Source organism: Prionailurus viverrinus, unplaced genomic scaffold (assembly GCF_022837055.1).
Source record: "Prionailurus viverrinus isolate Anna unplaced genomic scaffold, UM_Priviv_1.0 scaffold_56, whole genome shotgun sequence".
Taxonomy (NCBI): Eukaryota; Metazoa; Chordata; class Mammalia; order Carnivora; family Felidae; genus Prionailurus; species Prionailurus viverrinus.
The window spans coordinates 1,140,990-1,159,213 of NW_025927618.1; the positions used below are offsets into that span (position 1 = coordinate 1,140,990).

Sequence of the window (18,224 nt, forward strand, 5' to 3'; positions counted from 1 at the left end):
AATGTGCTTTTGCAGAGTCACTCCAGGGCTCTGTCCTGGACTTAAAGTCCATGCATTCTGCCCTTGAGCCACTGATGTCTGCAGGGCCCTCCTTCCTCCCAGGTTGTGGACACAACCAGCCCTCCAGAAACTTTGGGTTCATGGCTGGGCCACCAAGGGGTCAAGGTCTGGCTGTCCACATGCTTCCCAGGAGTGGTTGGAACAGCAATGCTGCAGTACAGGTCATCATGAGAAGCTTCTGTAAACAGGAGTCGCATACACTGTGATCAGGGCATGGGCTAAAAGATGACAGGAGAGAGGAGGACACAGGACATGTGGTGCCATGCTTCATGGACAGGGCTGCATAGAGCAGAAGGATGAGGGCCTGGGGAGAGGCAGAGAAAGAGACAGGCAGGGAGAGAGACAATGAGTCAGTGATGGGGGAACTGGGCATGTCTGAAGGAGTGAGAGGAAGAAACAGAGGGAGACGATAGAGAGAAGCAGTGACAAAGAGGAGGCAAGGAAGAAAGGATGGAGCTGGTCACAGTGTGTGGAGAGGGCGATGGGCCATCCAGGAGGGGCTCTGTGACGATGCTCTTAGTGTTGGAGGCAGAATGTGTAGGAACCCTGGGCATGACAGTTCCCTGAGTGCAAAGCTCCAACCTCACTGCGGCAACCTCTGTACAGGCCATTGCCCTTGAGAAGATGGGTGCCCCTCATTTTGCCTGGCGTGTTGGGGTCCTGTCTCTGTATCAGTCATGGAGATAAATGGCTTGAGGCAGCATGTGCAGCTTGTTAGCAGGTAAAGACCAGAGTGTGCCCCATGGCACCCTCGAATTATAGCTGTTAACCTGGGAAATGAGGGAGAATCCCTCACATCTATTAAGCAGAGGAACAGGGAGAGAGAGTCAGTGTCTCCTTTTAGTTGGGTTCTATCTCGGCTAGACCAATAAGGAAGGTCCTCTTCTGGAGGTTCCTCCTGATATCTGCTGGGTTTTGGGGACTTTCCCTTGTTGGGACACTTATTCTTTCTCATGTCCTTTCCCCTTGCAGTAGGATCATTGACCCCTTGCTAAGGAGGTTCTCGGCCTCCTCCCTTGCTGCTGGGCATATTTATGGTCTTATAAGCCCCCTGTTGTGATCTCCCTGAGACCCTCTGATATCAACCTATGTGGACCTGCATCTGGAGAGAACCTGCACCTGGCCGAGGGCACAATCTGGCCACAGGGCCTTGTGGGGGAGGGTTGTCTGGCACGGAGGGGAGGAAAATGGGTGGCTGCAGTGGCAGTGCCTTGGCTGGGGAGGCTGCAGCAGTGGCAGCAGTGGCAGCAGCCAGCCCGCTGGGGGAGGAGTTTCAAGCTCAGGGGAGGGGAGGGAAGCCTAAATTGTCATGAAGAGGGGAACATTAGGGGAGCAGTCTGTCGCTTCTTTGGCTCCCTGGGTGAGTCTCCGGGTAAAGCAGCCAAAACCTTTGCCTGGCTCTCCTTGCCCCATCCCGACTCCACAATTCTCCCGTGAGGCGGAGTCACAAAGACAGAGGGACAGGGGCGCCCCCTCCAATGAGGAGACCAGCCAGATGCTTGCCTGGCCATTTTCTGAAGGAACCCAGGTGACGCTCAGCCCCAGAGGTCCCAGCCTTGTAACACATGATCAGAAGCCATTCTTATATCACCACAGACCCAGTGCCATTCATTATGGAATCTCAGACAGGCCCACTCAGTCTCCATGGGCCCCTAGGGACCCCAAGGGTACCTGTCTGTGGAGCCACAGAAGCTTACTCAGCAGGCAAGCTAGACCGAATCGCACATTCACATTCACATACACACCAGATGTTATTATATTCCCTACCAGAGAATCCCTACCTGTGAGGCTTCTGAAGTCTTGGGGAGTAAACAGGTCCCCCTTCCACTCTTGTGAGCGGCCCTGACTAGATTGGCCCCAGCCTTACCGGTTCTGACCCTCGGGCCCAGTACCTCACCAGCCAAGTCTCCTCGTGTCCGGTGGGAATGCCGGTGAGGTGCTGGCCTGAATGGGACAGAGAAGGAGACTGCCGATATTTAGGCAGGTTGCTCACTCTACCTTATGATCCCTCATTCCGGTACCGCCTCGCTGTTCTCCCAAACTGGTGGCAACAATGAGCCAGCATGGTTGGGTTTCCTGCTCAGGGAACCAAATTTGTTATGGAACCAGGTTGGAACACTGGCGGAAAAACCAAGTGGCACTCAGAGATCTTGGGGGATTGGAGATTTATTTAACACAAGCGGGCTCAGAGGAGACCGTATGTCTCCAAAGATCTCAACCCCGATTGAGAGCAGGAAGGGTAATTTTTAGTTATCAGCCTCCGTATTTGTGTGTGTGTGTGGGGGGGGGTGGTTAAATGTGCAGCAAACAAGGGAAGAAGAACCCGGAGGAGGGGGTCTCTAAGCTAGAGACCAGAGTTTGTTTTAGTTCAATCAGCCACCCTTAGTGTACCTTCTCCACTTCTCCAACAGAACTAGTTATGTGCAACATGATAGTGCATTGCTATTCTTACATCTACTGCTGATCTCTGGATTGCGGATTGTAAGTGAGAAGTTTAAAACACCACCCCTTTCTCTTACATGAAAAGAGAAATCTCTGTCTTCACCTAGCCTTCCTGTGATTGTGAAGACATGGCAATTATTATTTCAAGGCACAGTTATCTACCTATGAGTCTGATGGAACTTATTTCACACATCTTCATCCCTAAAGCACTTTTCATAGAAAATATTACCCATATAGAGGCAGGAAATTCATCACAGATGTGTAGCTCCCTCTAGGTATGCATTCTGACCTTGTCACATTTGTGTCATCAAACACATTGACACCGTGAAAAATAAGCTCTCAACATCAAGATGGTGACATTAGAGGATATGGTGTAAAAGGAATTTCATGTGTTCTCAATTAGAAATAAATTTTAATGGTGAAGGAGAAAGTTAAAGTATTGTCAAATTTTATTGACATATAGTAGACACACCATGTTGTATTAGTTTCAGGCGTATATCACCGTGATTCCGTGTGTATACAATATGCTCTCCATATACCTAGACAAGCGTAGCTATGATGTGAAAGCATGCAATATTTTCTTACAGGGTTGACTATATTCTATAACCTGTACATTGTATCCCAATGACATATTCATTTCATAGCTGGAAGCCTGTATCTCTTTCTCAAGGGTGTCAATTTTTTATTCAACCCATGTATTTTCATGGTAAATACCACTGCCTGTCGTTCATTCAGCATGTGTCAATTTGCAGTCTGTCTTTCTGGGAATGCTGCTTAAAGCATTACAAATTACATCATTGTATCAATAAATTCGGTTTCATTCCTTATTCAGTAAAAAGGAGAAGGAAAACATTTCTTTGTGTCTCAGGCCCTGTCACTAAGACCCTTCCCAATCTGGAGGACAGGCTTAACTGGACCAGCTACACCCTCAGTATCTCCAGCTGAGCGGCCATGGCTTTGAACATTGCAGGAATTCCCACGGCGGCCAGCAGAGGGCGCGCACACAGCACGCCCATGGAGGGGCCGGTCCTCTGCAGGCTCAGCGATAGCCAGAGAAGGCGCCCATTAGGCTTTTCTGATCCAGGGTGCCTCAGAGCTGGAAAGGCTTCCTTGCTCCTGAGGACCCAGTGCCTCAGAGTGTGGGCAAAGAGCCAGAGCTGGGTATCCATCAGGCTCCACCCCCAGGCCTGGGGGAGACTCTGGAGGCTTCCCAGCCACTTGCAGTCTCCTCAGTGGTGGGGCTGAGTACTGGGGAGGGGTGCTGGGCAGCTTCCAGGAAGCGCTGGATGGTCAGTGAGCAGCACAGTCCCTTGCATTCTCAGGGCTGTCCGTGGTTTTTTCCTCATTTCCCATGCCGGTATGTGAACAAGATGTATTTCAGTCAAGGATGTGTGGATTCAGGGGGTCCCACGATGCCACGTCAGAGAGGCTGGGTTTTTTTTTGTTGTTGTTGTTCCAGATTCAAAATTGTTTTGGGGGAGAAATCCTGTCACAAATACGGAGGAACAGGAGTCGCTTTCACTTTGGAAGTAAAGACACCAAATGTTGACTCTCAGGACCTTCTAGAAGAATCAGCTGGGACCCACTCTTCCAAGTCCTGCTGGAAGCAGAGCCAGAGGTAAAAACACAATGTGCCCTCCACATCATACATGCTTTTATAATTTTCAGTGGGTATCTGTCCCCCAACAATGTTGTAGTCGCTGAAAACAACTGAAAACCTGACAGGTACTTTGTGTCAGGAACCTCCCGTTATTTGAATATTCAATATTATTCCTGCGTCAGAATTTGTTACAGTTATCCTTTCTTGTCTTCGTTGGAAGGAATCTCATCAATAATATCTTAAAAACATACTAGTTACCTTATGTCTTTTTCAGGTGAGATTTGGCATGTTTTTTAATTTCTCATGAACTCGTGAAAAACTGAAATACTTTTAAATTGATTGCAGTTTTTACTAAAAGCTGATTCACGCCATCCCTCTGAGACTGCTGCTGGTCAAAGAACTTACCAATGCCCCTTCTCAGTGTGGGAAAGATTGTACTAAGCAAGCATTGTGAGCCAAGTTTAGAAGAAAAAGCCTGAGCATAGTGTATCTCTATGAAAATTGATGCTTAGATCCCCTGTCTGATACATTTCCACTTTTTTTTATGTTTCTTTTTTGGCCCATTTTCTCATTCAGAGATTCGTAGACCTGCCTCAGTTTTACATTCACCACCCATTTTATTCTGGTGGACTTTTTTTTTGAGTACGTTGTTAGATTCTGTTTGCCAAATCTTGGTTGAGGACATTTGCATCTGTGTGCTTGAACGATACGGACCCATAGTTTTGTTTTTTCGTGGTGTCTTTATCTGGTTTTGGTATCAGGGTAATGCTGAATTAATTTGGATATTTTCTTTCCTGTTCTATTTTCTGGAATAGTTTGACAAGTATAGACATCAACTTTTCTTCAGATGTTTGATAGAATGTGCTTGTGAAGACGTCCGGTCCTGGACTGTTGTCTCTTAGGTGACATTTGATTACTGAATCTGTCTTCTTGCTAGTAAACCATCTGTTCAAATTTTTGATTTCATTCTGCTTCAGTTTTGGTAAGTTCCATGTTTCTAGGAATTGATCCATATAATCTGGTTTGTCCAGCTTGTTGGCATATAGTTTCTCATAATATTCTCTTACAATTGTTTGTATTTCTGTGGTGTTGGTTGTTCTCTGTCATTGTTATTTATAGGTGTCATTTCTGTTTTCTGATTAGTCTGGCTAGGGCTTATCAATTTCAATGTTCTTTTCATTGAAGCAGCTCCTAATTTCACTTACCTTGTTCTACTGTAGTTTTACCTTCTATATCACTTATTTCTCCTCTGCTTTTAATTATTTTCTTCATGCTGCTGTTTGGGGGTTTTGTTTGTTGTCCTTTGTCTGGCTTTTATAGTTATAAGGTTATGGAGTTTACTTCAGGGTATTTTGTTTTTTGTTTTTTCCTGAGGCAGACCTGTATTGCTATAAGCTTCCCTGTTAGAACTAGTTTTCTTGCTTTACAGAAGTTTGGATTGTTGTGTTTTCATTTTCATTTGTTTCCATGTTATTTCGATTTCATCTTTGATTTCTTGGTTGACCCATTGATTGTTTAGGAGCATGCTGTTTAACTTCCATGTTTTTGTGCCTTTTGCAGATTTTTTTTTTCTTGTTGGAGACTTCTACTTTCATAGCATTGTGGTCTGAAAAGACACATGGTATGACGTCGATTGGTTTGATTTTGTTTTGGCTTGTTTTATGACCTAATATTTTATTGAGTGTGGGGAATTTTCCATGTGCATGTGAAAAGAATGAGTATGGTGCTGTTTTAGGATGGAATGTCCTAAATATATCGGTTAAGTCCATCTGGTCTACTCTATCATTCAAAGTCACTACTTCCTTGTTGATTTTCTGATGGAATGATCTCTCCATGGGTATCATTGGAGTGTTAAAGTGCCCTACTATGATTGTATGACTATCAATACTTTAGGTTTTGACTGTTTTGTGTACTTGGATGCTCTCAGGTTGAGTGCGTATATGTTTACAATTGTTCTATCTTTTTTTGGATTGTACCTTTTATTATTATAGTGTCCTTCATTGTCTCTTGTTACAGTTTTCTTTTTAAATCTATTTTTTTCTGATATAGGTATGGCTACTGCAGTTTTCTTTTGATACTTTAGTTCTATAGTTAGCCTCTTGTAGGTAGAAGATAGATGGGTCCTATATTTTATTCATTCTATCACCCAGTGCCTTTTATTATGAAGAGAGAGTGCACAGGCATGGGATGGCAGGGTGGGGGAGTGGGGGAAGATAGAAGGAGAGCGAGAGAGAATGAGAGTGAGGATGTATCTTAAGCAAATCTCAAGCTCAGTGCAGAGCTCAGTTGGGACTCAATCCCAGGATCCTGGGATCATAGCCTGAGCCCAAATCAAGAGTCGAAATCTCAAGCGATGGAGCCATCCAGGTGCCCCTATCTGTCACCCAGTGCCTTTGATTTGAGCATGTATTCTGTTTCCGTTCAAAGTAATTGATAGACATACAGTTGTCCTTTTATTACTTGATGTTGGTTGTTTCTGAATCTGTCTGATCCTTTCTTCTCTTTCTCTTTTCTATGGTTTGCTGGGTTTATTTAGTAGTGCAGTTGAAATTGCTTGTCTTTATACTCTGCATATGTATTAGTGGTGTTTGATTTGTGGTTATTATTAGGTTTGTACCTAACCACTTCTGCATATAGAAGTCTATATTAAGTTGATAGTTGTTGAAGCTTGAACCAGTTCTTTACTCCTCTCCTCCCCGTGTTGTAGATATGTAGTGTCATATTTCAAAACCTTTCATATCGTGGATACCTTGGCTGATGTTTTACAGATATATTCATTTTTATTGCTTTTGCGTTTCGCACTTTAATACTGTCACTTTAGGTGTTTCTTTTCCACTTAAAGAGTCTCCTTTAACATTTCTTGCGGGGGTGGTTTGTGGCTTGTGAACTCGCTTAGTATTTATTTGGCAACCTCTTGATCTGTCCTTCCATCTGAATGATAGTGTTGTGGATAGACTCTCTTTGGCTGCAGATGTTTTCCATTCAGCAACTTTACCATACCTGCTGCTCACTTACGGTTTCAAACTTTCTTCTGAAAAACATCCAGTGATAAACTTATGGGGTTTTTTCTTGTAGGTAACTGTCATCTTTTCTTTTCCTGCTGTTAAAATTTTTCTTGATCATGACATTTTGGGTTTTAATTACTACATGACTTGGTGTAGATCTGCTTCTGCTGAATATTTTGGGGGTTCTTTGTGCCTCCTGCTTCTGAATCTGTTTCCTTCCCCGATTGAAGGAAGTTTTCATCTATTGTGTCTTCAAATAAATTTTCTGGTTCCATTTGTCAGAATTCTCAGAATGAGAAATAGGACAGGAAAGACCTATTGAAGCTTCTCTGATGAGTCACTGGATTTGCATGCGTGGAGGATACATTCGGGACTCAAATGAACAACCTACCTTTAATTTCAAAGAACTAGAAAAAGACAACAATCTACGTCCAATGTTCTCAAAACGGAGAAAGGAATACATATGAGAGTGGAAACCAATGAAATAGAGACCATGAAATCAATAGAAAATAGGAAGAAGACCAACAGTGGGTTTTCGAAAGAGTGAAACAAAATTGTCAAGACTATACATAGACTATGCTAAGACAGAGAGACGACCCAATTCAAAATAACTATAAATAAAAGAGAAGACATTACACCTGATACCAAAGAAATATAAAGGAAACAAAGAGGCGACTATGTGCAAATTAGATGCCAGCAAACCACTTACCTAGAAGAAATGGATAGGTTCTTAGAAACACACAACCTACCAAGACTGTATTAGGAAGATATAGAAGGTTTGCACAGACCCATTAAAGGAAGACTGCATCAATACAAGAAGATAACCAATGCAAGTAAATTGAGTTAGTAATGGAAATTCTCTCAGGGAAGAAAAGCCCAGGAACAGGTGCATTCACTGGTGAATTTGAACAACCGTTGTAGAAGAAACTAACAGCAGTCCTCTCACTGATTAAAAAGGGATAAACACCTCCAAACTCATTTCATGAGACTGGAATACCCTGGTAGGAAGCCAGAAAAGGATACTACTTGAACAGAAAACTATAGGCCAGTATCCCCGTGATGAATATAGATGAATAATTCCCAATAATATACAAGCAAACCAAATTCAGCATCACCTTAAAAGGATCATTGACCGTGATGAAGGGCTTTTTTCCCTGTAAAGGAAGGATGTTTCAGAAATGCAAATCAATAAATGTGACTCCTCACATACTTGAATGAAAAAAAATCAACCAGAAACCAGAATCTTAAGTATAAATAGCAAAGGCAGGGTTACTAGAAGGGAGGTGGGCAGGGGGATGGGTTTAATGGGTGATGGGCTAAGGAGGGCGCTAGTAGTGAGGAACACTTGGTGTTGTATGTAAGTGATGGATGACTACATTCTATACCTGAAACTAACACTACACTGTATGTTAACCAACTGGAATTTAATTAAACACTTGAACAAATAAATTCTAAAGAAATACATAAATAAATTTAACCTAAAATAAATAAATACATTTTAAAAATTAAAAAGAAAACTCATGTGACGATGTCAATAGACACAGAAAAAAAAAGTTCTGAGAAAATTTGGTATCCATTTGTGCTAAAAATCTCTTTAGAATTCTGTGTAGAAGGAACATATCTCAACATAAGAAAGGCCATGTATGTGAAGCCCACAGCTAACATCATACTCAATAGTGAGATTGTGAAAGATTTTCCTCTAAGATCAGGCACAAGACAAGGATGCCCTAGATATGTGAAGGGGATTGGTTGATGCAGGCTTCTGTTTATGGAATGAATAAATCACAGGTAGAAGACATAGCATAGGGAAAATAGAGAATGGTACTGGAGTGGTGATGCATGGTGAGAGACGATAGCTACACCTGTGTTAGCGTAGCAGCATGTATACACTTGTCCCATCACTATGTTGTTCATCTGAAACTAATGTAACACAGTGTGTCAGCTATTCCCAAATAACATGATTTTTTAAAAATAAGGTAAAGGAATGAAATAAAAAGTTTAATGTAAAAGAACCTGTTCCTATCTAATCAAGAAATGCAATAAAGTTCCAAAATAGAAAGTCACAGATCAAATTCTGTAGCATTCCTATACACTAACCAAATTATCTAAGAGGGAAAGAAAACAATCCCATTTACAATAGCATCAAAACCAATAAAATTTATAGGAACAAATTTAGCTAAGGAAGTGAAAGACCTCTCTACAGAAAACTGTAAAACCTGTGTGCAGAAATGGAAGAAATTTAATTTGTATGAAAGAAACAGGAGACTCCGCCCACCAACTCCAGTTATACACCACAGCACAGGAGAAGTGCCCTGCAGGTCCTCACCACACCAGGGACTATCCAAAATGACCAAGCGGAAGAATTCCCCTCAGAAGAATCTCCAGGAAATAACAACAGCTAAGGAGCTGATCAAAAAGAATTTAAATAATATAACAGAAAGTGAATTTTAGAATAATAGTCATAAAATTAATCGCTGGGCTTGAAAACAGTATAGCTGGCACAAAAACAGACACATAGACCAATGGAATAGAATAGAAACCCCAGAACTAGACCCACAAACGTATGGCCAACTCATCTTTGACAAAGCAGGAAAGAACATCCAATGGATGTAAGTTTTATGCAATTAGAAACACATATCTTCAAATGTATTTGGAACCACAAAAAGACCCCAAGTAGCCAATGCAAGAAAGAACAAAACAGGTGGCATCACACTTCTTGATTTCAAGCTGCATTCTAACACAAAGAAATCAGTTATGTCATTGGCATAGGCACACACACACAAGGCAATGGAATGGAAATTGAGAGCCCAAACTAAAGCCATGCATGCACAGTCAACTAGTATTTGACAAGGGAGTCAAGAATACTCAGTGGAGAAGAGTAGTCTCTTGAATAACTGGAGCTGGGAAAATTGGATAGTCACATGTATAAGATTAAAGCTTAGCACCTTATGTTACATCACTCCAAGAATTAACTTGAAATGGATTAAAGATGTAAACGAATGATATGAAAACAAAATTCTTCCTCACCATTTCAGCTCTTATTATGCCAAGACGTAGCTGTTGAAGTGGTGAAGGGCTGGATAGAGAGTAGTCCTGGAAATAGAAGCCTGTGTGTGTGAAACAGACTTTCTTTAGTAGTCTGTAATTATCCCCCTGATGCTTTAAGAGTAGCCACTTCCTTCCCTACATTTTCAGGCACAGCTAGTACCATGCTTGCTGCCAGCAATGCACTGCTTTGTCTCCACAAATGCCTAGAAGCTCTAGGTTGGACCCATTGGGAAGGGTGGAGTTTTGTGGCAGTAATGCTGCCCTGTTGAAACCAGGTGGAGGGGAAGGAGAGAGGTGCCATTCCGGCTTCACTGGGGTTCAGGTATGTTAGTGTTGGTGTTGGATTTTTCACCTTTTACTCTAACACATCTCAAAAGTTTAATTTCTGTCCGGCATGTCAAAATGGCTTCCAGAACAGTTCCTCCTTTCTCAGAAGTGTCCTCCGTGTCATACCCCGTTGGGCTGCTCTTTATCACCATCCAGGGTCTTTGGGCCACCACCAACTTCTCCAACCTGGTGGCCTCTGGGACCTCACCCTCCACCTCCACCATCTGGAAAGATGATTGAAACAGTATGAGTTGACTTATAAAACACGTTTTGTCTTTTTACTTGTTGAGTGTTTGGAGAGGATGCAGTGATGGCACCACAGGGCTTTCAGGTTAGCCTGAGTGAGGACAGTGTAATGTGCTTCCAATTTCTCAGGAAATGAATGAAATGGGCAGTCGTTTCCACCCAGTGAGCTGGGCAACACATGTCTCTGAGAAGGAAAGAGGCCTTATACATGCTGACTCCCTAGGATGTAGCTTGTACAGAGACCATGTGCTGGGCTCTCTGAGGGATGAAACACACCCCTAACTTTATTTCTAGCTAGTTGAGACCTGAACTGTTCACAGATGCTTGATTAGTTATAAAAACTCCTGAACCAGGGCCATGTAGACCTTCCTCAAAGGACAGGATCAGATCTCCCTCTTGTCCTCAAGGGTCACCTGAGGCACCTGAAAAACCCTCTGCCCCTAGTACGGGACATGAGAATGTGAAAGAGTTGAATATAATGAAACCTGTTGCGGATGGTTTGTTTTTCTTGCACACAGTCTATGCAAGTCAGAATCAACTTCCATCCCCCTCCATCTTTTATGAGACCTAGGACATGGTGCAACTCCCATGGGGAATATCAGTTGTGTCTCTACCATGGATGCAGAGAAAGACAAGGTAAATTCTGTTGCCTATTTCAGTTGCAATGCTTTCTGGAAAATTTATCTGACCTTGTCTGGTTTTCTATGCCCTCTGGTATTTTTACTGTTTGATTTACATCCTCACAAGCCTCCAGACTTCTCCAGTTTAAGATCATCATGTTAGCTAGTGCCTCTGGACGCCACAAGTGTGTGGAGGTGGAGGACCACGTGGCTATCACTTTGTGTTTGTGGAAATAACTTGAGGAGAATGACACTTCACTGCACCCTCAAGTCTTCTGGAGCATGGGACACCTTTCTCACTTTCTTTGCATGGGATTATCCTGATTATTTTCATTTTTTTTCCTATTTCAGAGTAGGCCATGAATTTGTTCAGAATGTCTGCTATGAGCCTCGTGACTGGAAAAGATAACAACACTTTCCAACATTATATTGTGTGCTTTGTGCAGTGTTGAGGGTTCTTAGTTAAATTTCAGAACTCATTACTGGTCCTTCTGTGTTGGTCAATGTGCAATAGAGAAGTTCTCCCAAGCTTTGCGCAGTGGCAGTATCATAGCCAATGAGGTTTATCCGAGGCGCGATTATTGCTCATCGAGAATTTCTCCAGTTGTCCCCTAGGTGGAAATACTCTGAATTTTCAGAAGCGGCATGTGTAATCGAAAATGTACGTGGAACTTCAGTCGTGAAGGGAGAGAATCAGTGATTACCTGCAGGGCCAGTAACTCACAGAGTTCTTCAGTTGTATTTATATGAGCAGGTTCAATTGTGTCCCAGGAACAGTTGCAACTGGTACTTTGTCTCATGATGCCTTATGGGAGTTTTACACCTGAAATTGAGACATGTTTCTGTTCATTCTTTTACGTAGAATTTCTACCTCCCTTTTACAATGGGACAAAATAGCTCTGCAATTCATATTGTATTTAAAAGCTGAATTACCTGTGAATTAAGGTAAACACTCTTAAGACCATGAATGTGCACAGGTAACGTGTTTCTCTCAGAAAACACATTTCTAGGCCCCCTGCAGGACTCCAGGAATCCCCATCTCCTCAAAGGTCTCTGTGCCCTTGCACAGAAGATGTCTTTGTCAGTGAGGGAAGCAGAGTAAGGACATGAATGGGATGGCAATTTGAGCTTTGACCCTGGGGTGGCCCTGAATCTCTGTGTGGTGCTGGGCTTTTCTTTCATTCCTTCATGTTTTGTCTGTTCTCAATGTGTAAGTAAAAAGTCTGCAGATCTGGTGGAAGAGGGGTGTCCTGAACACAGATGCCTGCCTCTCTGGAATACGTTCCTTTATTAGACTGGCATTACTGCCATCAATCTTCAAGAATAGGATTCCTTGGCTTTCTGCATTTGTAACCATGTGCAGTGATGTGTGGAGACAGTAGTTTCTCCTTGTGCATCTGGTACCTTCAGGCTGTAGGTGGGACCTCATAGGAGGTCCTCGTGAGACCTTCAGGTTGTAAGTGGGATCTCGTGGGAGGGTAGAGTTTTCTGGCACTGATGCTGCATTCTACTAGAACCCGTGAATGAACAAGGGGCCAGGTGCTGACACCTGCTTCATTGTGTTTCAGCTCCTGTGGGCGTTCTACTTCTGTCTGTCATACCAACATACCTGTCGCTTCTGTTCTGTAGGTCCTTATGGTTGCAAGAGGACCTCCTCTTTTACCAGGTCCACCCTGCATGCCCTCCCCCACAGATCCCCTTTATCACTGTTCATGGACTCTATAAGTCACCACCAGCTCATTGGTGCCCTCAGTGACCTCCACCTCGACTATTTGTAAGATGATCTGAACAGTATGAGTTGACATGTTCAGCATATTCATCTACTGTCTTGTTGAGTCTCTGAGAAGATGTAGAGATGGCCTCACAGGCTTTTCAATGCAAGGGTGCTGCTGACTGAAACACTGTTAAGATTCCTCAAGTTTCTTAGGCCATACATATGTTGGGCTGTGCCTAAGTGTGTGTATCTCTGTGAGACTAAATGCGACGAAAGGTTGTAGATTAGCTGTGTGGCTTCCTTGGCTTCAGCCTGAGTCACACTCTTAGCGGGGAATTCAGGGTTGACCAGGAAATGCCCCTGCTGGACTCCTGTCACCGCAACCCTGAACCTACTTTCACCACCCTGCCTGAAGGTTTGCATCTCCGACACTTCCCTCACAATTTCCTGAGGCTTTGCGTGTGTTCCTCTTGTCTCAGACCTAATGCCAGCTCTCAGTGGGGAGAGCCTCAACTCAGAGCATCAGCTTTGTGATCTGAGAAGCAGGGATAATGTTGATCTCTGAGGTCAGCGCGATGAAGAGGTGGTTAAGCACATGAGGAATTTGTAAAATATATGGGATGAGTGAGCACTCACCCTTTTCAGCGTGGAAACGAATGTATCTGCACAGAGAAGATCATCAACAGATGTTCATTCAATTTCATGAAACTAAGGGTATAATGCCTGAGGCTGAGAGATTGGCAATTCTAGTTTCAAAGGATGCAACAAAGATTCCTGTGTGTTTTCTATTAAAATTCAGGTCCTACTTTACAAGGAAGGAAAAGATAAGTATGAGAATATGGATGTTCAGGGATCTGAAGATAATCCTCTTCCATTACAGGTAGACACACAAATGCACCCTGACAAATATGTGCTCATCCAAGGCCACAGATGTATCGAAGAAGAAAAAACGCATATAGAAGAACAGAAGATCCCTTTGCAATAACTCAATCACTTTGACATAGAGGGCAATCAGTTTGAAATTTGAAGAGCACACTGAACCATTACAAACCAGCTGTGGTTATTATATATTTAGAGATGGGGTCTAATCTACCCCTTGGTCTGAATGCTTTCCCTGTCCACCCCGTCCCCTCCACATTGTCCTTCCTAATATCCCCTAATACACTTGTCATAGTTGTGTTTCTATGTCAGCGTCTGCCTCCAGGAAAATCGACACTCATTCCCCATCAAGTGTACACTTTGGCGTTCTTGTATATGCAGTTAACAAACAGGTAGAATGTATAGTATTGGTGTACGAAGACAGATCATTGTTTGGGGTTGTATTGCCTGGAAGGGACCAATAGTTCCATCTGAGGGGTTGGATACATCCTTTAGGGAGATATGGTGGTGGTTGTTCATGTATAGATTGATGCTCATGAGCACATGGCACATGTGCTAGTTGATGTGGTTTGTGCTGATGAGCAGGGCAGGTGTCTGTCTCCAGGAAAGGGTCTCTTCTGATGGTGAGGAATGGATTCAGGAGACCAGTAAGGAGGCCCTGCATTAATTCAGCTTTTGCGCCCTTGTGCACCTTACCAGCTGCTACCAATAGCACCAATCCAGGTGGCCTCCAAGGGGGCAAATGGCACAATTTTTGTGGCGAGTCACATGGTGTCCCATAAAGCTCCCCCTGAAGCCATATTGAGGCATGGGGAGGGCAGAGGACCATGGTCTGAGAAAGGTTCCTTCAACACAATCCAGGGAGAGTTGGGTGTAAGCATACGGCTCCTTCTACATCAGCCAATCCAATCTACATCAGGGACCCTGAACCCTGTGAGCTTTTTTTTCCTTCCAGCTTAGGGAAGCAGCCAGCCCTCCAGCAGCTTTTGGGTCATGGCTGGGCCACCAACGGTAAATGTCTGGCTGTCCACATTCTGCCAGCATTGCTTTAGCAAATGTCAATATGAGCAGCTGCTGTATGGGGGATTCTCCTCCATTTTGATCAGGGCCTGGGACAAAACATGACGAGAGAGAGAGAGACAGGAGTTCCCTGTGCTCCTGGACAGGGCTGCAAGCACAGAGCAGATAGCCTGAAGCCTGGGGAGAGGTGGACAAAGAGGTAAGGAGAGAGAAACTGGATGAGTGATAGGGGAATTGGGCAAGACCTAGAGAGTGAAAGAAAGAAACACAGAGAGGTGTGGTTAGAGAGAAACAGAGACAAAGAGGAAGTACAAGGAGAAAAGTGGAGCCCTGGTCCGGGTATGTGAACGGGGTGAGATGAGCCAGGGGAGAGGGGATGTGTGAAGTGGCTCTGAGTGCTGGGGCCGAAAGGGCTGGTATCATGGGCATCATAGTTTCATAACTCTAAGACTCCAACATCCCTGGGGTCAAGCTCTGCAGAGGCCATTGCAATCGAAAAGATGGGCATCCGTCATTTCTACTGGAATTGTGGGGCTCAGCGTTATGTTCTGTCATGGAGACAGATGTCTTCAGGGAGAATGTGCTGCTCTTTGGCAGCTAAACTCCAGAGCCCGCCCTGTGAGGAGGTGTCCCGGGGTCATCTCCCTCACTGCCCCAGGCCCTGTTGGATTTCCCCCCTCCCCCCCCCCAACCAGCTGGCGTTCCTCATGTTCTGAACCCAGGCATGAGACATTGTGTTGCCCCCAGGTTCTGCAGTCTGGACCTGGCAGAGGTGGACTGTTGATATTGATTAAAAAAAATATTTGACAATAAGGTCCATATTCTCCCTCTGGAACGAGCGGTGTGCATCCAAATCGTGGGTTGCTATCCTCCTGTCCACAACCAATCTGAGGATTCCAGAAGGTAGGTGAACCTTTTAAAACACCATAGTCTTCTCTTACCTCATTCAAAGACAATTTCTTTCCCAGTTTCTTTTAATTTTGAAGAGATGGCAATTCCTAATTGAAAGCATAATGGTCCTGTAGGAAATTGACCTACATGAGTGATGGGCATTATTTCATCCATCCGTATCCCTAAAGCACATTTCATTGGAAATATAAGCCATGGATACATGTCATAAATTCATAACAGATGTGTAGCTCCTGTAAGTTGCATTCTGACCTTGTCACATATGTGTCATCAGATATTATTAGTGACTTTTCAGATAAGCTCTAAACATCAAGATGGTCATGTTAGAGAATCTGGTATATATGGAATTTCACAGATTCTAAATTAGGAATGATTTTTCATTTTTAATGTTCCTATTTTTTTCCTTTTGTGAAAGAGCCCGAGCTGGGGATGGGGGAGAGAGTGGGAGATACTGAATCTGAGGCAGGCGCCAGACTCTGAGCTGTCAGGACACAGCGTGACGTGGGGCTCAAACTGATGGACTGCAAAATCATGACCTGAGTGGAAGTCGGACGCTTAACCAAGTAAGCCACCCAAGCGCCCCAGGAATGATAGTTTATTGGCAAAGAAAGAGAAATTAAAGATAGCGTAAAGGATGTCGACTTTTAATTGAAATATTCTTCACACATTTGTTGTATTAGTTTTAGACATACATTGTAGTCCTTCCATATGTCTATAAATTATGTTGTACTTAAGCACAAGTGTAGCTATCCTGTGAAAGTATGCAACAGTATTATTACAGGATTGACTCTCTTCCATTGGCTGTCCCTTGTATCCCTAGGACTCATTCATTCCGTAGCTGGAAGCCAGTATCTCTCTCTCAAAGGTGTCCATTCTTTATCTAACCTAAACACTTAGGTGGTAAACACAATAACCTCTTGTTCATCATGTGTAATTTGGTGGTCTATTTTTCTGGGAACATTGCTTAAAGCATTACAAATGATGCCATTACCTTAATAAATTTGGTTTCATTCTTCACTCACAAGAACGGAGAAGGAAAAGATTTCTTTGTGCCCTAGGTCCTGTCACTAAGACCCTTCCCAGTGTAGAGAACAGGCTTAGTGGCCCAGAGCACCTTCGGTCCCTCAGCTGAGCCACCAGGGTCTTCAACATTGCAGGAATTCCCATGGTGGCCAGCAGAGAGAGCTCGAGCACCACAGACCCAGACGGGCGGGTTCCTCTGCCTGGGCAGTGATGGCCAGTAGAGGGCGCAGCATCGGCTTTTCTGACCCAGGGCACCTCAGAGCAGGAAGGGCTTAGACTGCTCTCAGAGGACTCAGGCCTCTGCTGGTGCCTCAGCACAGAGAGCAGAGCTGCATTTCCAGCAGGTTCTGCCACCCGCCCCAGGGGAGACCTTGGGAGCTTAGCAGAAACTTGGCATCTCCTGAGTCGCCAGAGAGAAGCTGCCTTGTTGTACTGAGTGCTGAGGAGGGGGCGCCGGGTGGCTTCCCTGGTCAAGCTGGTCGCTGAGCTGCACAGGCCTTTGCATTTTCTGGGCTGTTCCCATGTTTCATTCCACCCCTTCCCAGACAGTTTTTGAACAAGACGTATTTTACCAAAGGACTTGTGGATTGAGGGGTCCCACGACATCACCTCATAGATGCAGTCGATGGTTTGTTCCAGATCCAGGCTTGTTTCCGACAAGGAACCCTAACAGAAATTCAGAAGCACGGGAGCTGCATTCAATTAGGACGTGGATACATGAAATGCTCGTCTCACGACCTTCTAGAAGAAGGAGCTGGGACCCATGTTCCGAGTCCTGCTGGAACCAGAGACCAAGGTAAGGGCACAAACTGTCCCACACATCATACATGCTTTTTAAAAATGTTCATGGTTATTTTCCCAACTTAGTGAAGTGATTGAAAACTACAGAAAACCTGGTAGGTAGGTGTCATTAACCTTATGTTATCTTTTAATTTAAATTCCAGTGAGTGAAGACACAGTGTAATGTTAGTTTCAGGTGTCCAATATAGAGCAACACTTCCACACGTCACCCGGTGCTCATCCCAGGTGAGCACCAGCAACAGCTTCTTAATCCCCAGCAGCTGTTTCACCCATTCCGTCACCTCACTGTGGAAGCCCTCAGTTTGTTTCCTAGTTAAGAGTCTGTTTGTTTGTCATTGTGTCCTTCACCGCCCCCCCCCCTTAAATTTGTCTTATTTCCATGTGTTAGTGAAATCATCTGGTGTTTGTCTTTCTCTGACAGGCTTTTTTCACCCAGCATAACATTCTGTCGCTCCTCCAGCTCGTGGCAAATGACAAGATTTCATGTTTTTATGGCTAAATAATATTACATTCCATATACTACATCTCAA

General features: G+C 44.0%; 1 pseudogene; it reads left to right on the forward strand.

Moving 5' to 3' along the window:
• The first annotated feature begins 11,875 nt into the window (after nt 1-11,875).
• On the forward strand, nt 11,876-12,028 carry LOC125159674 (uncharacterized; annotated as a pseudogene).
• Nucleotides 12,029-18,224: the final 6,196 nt, after the last annotated feature.